Consider the following 1,170-nt stretch of genomic DNA (forward strand, 5'->3'; position numbering starts at 1 on the left):
CGCAAATTTGGAGATACTACATTTAATCCCCTCGTCTAAATCATTAATGTACAGAGTAAACAGCTGGGGCCCCAGCATAGAACCTTGCGGCACCCCAGAAGTCACTGCCTGCCATTCTGAAAAGTCCCCATTTACTCCTACGCTTTGCTTCCTGTCTGACAACCAGTTCTCAATCCATGTCAGCACACTACCACCAATCCCATGAGGTTTAACTTTGCACATTAATCTCTTGTGTGGGACCTTGTCGAAAGCCTTCTGAAAGTCCAAATATTCATCAACTGGTTCTCCCTTGTAGACTTTACTGGAAACACACTCAAACAATTCCAGAAGATTTGTCAAGCATGATTTCCCTTTCATAAATACATGCTGACTTGGACATATCATATCACCTCTTTCCAAATGCACTGCTATGATATCCTTAATAATTGATTCCATCATTTTACCCACTACCGATGTCAGGCTGACCGGTCTATAATTCCCTGTTTTTTCTCTCCCTCCTTTTTTAAAAAGTGGGGTTACATTGGCTACCCTCCACTCCATAGGAACTGATCCAGAGTCAATGGAATGTTGGAAAATGACTGTCACTGCATCCACTATTTCCAAGGCCACCTCCTTAAGTACTCTGGGATGCAGTCGCATCAGGCCCTGGGGATTTATCGCCCTTCAATCCCATCAATTTCCCCAACACAATATCCCGACTAATAAGGATTTCCCTCAGTTCCTCCTCCTTACTAGACCCTCCGACGCTTTTTATATCCGGAAGGTTGTTTGTGTCCTACTCAGTGAATACCGAACCAAAGTACTTGTTCAAATGGTCCGCCATTTCTTTGTTCCCCGTTATGACTTCCCCTGATTCTGACTGCAGGGGACCTACGTTTGTCTTTACTGACCTTTTTCTCTTTGCATATCTATAGAAACTTTTGCAATCCGTCTTAATGTTCCCTGCAAGCTTCTTCTCATACTCCATTTTCCCTGCCCTAATCAAACCCTTTGTCCTCTCTGCTGAGTTCTACATTTCTCCCAGTCCCCGGGTTCGCTGCTATTTCTGGCCAATTTGTATGCCACTTCCTTGGCTTTAATACTATCCCTGATTTCCCTTGATAGACACGGTTGAGCCACCTTCCCTTTTTTATATTTACGCCAGACAGGAATGTACAATTGTTGTAGTTC

The sequence above is a fragment of the Pristiophorus japonicus genome, unplaced genomic scaffold (genome assembly GCF_044704955.1).
Source record: "Pristiophorus japonicus isolate sPriJap1 unplaced genomic scaffold, sPriJap1.hap1 HAP1_SCAFFOLD_29, whole genome shotgun sequence".
NCBI lineage: Eukaryota > Metazoa > Chordata > Chondrichthyes > Pristiophoridae > Pristiophorus > Pristiophorus japonicus.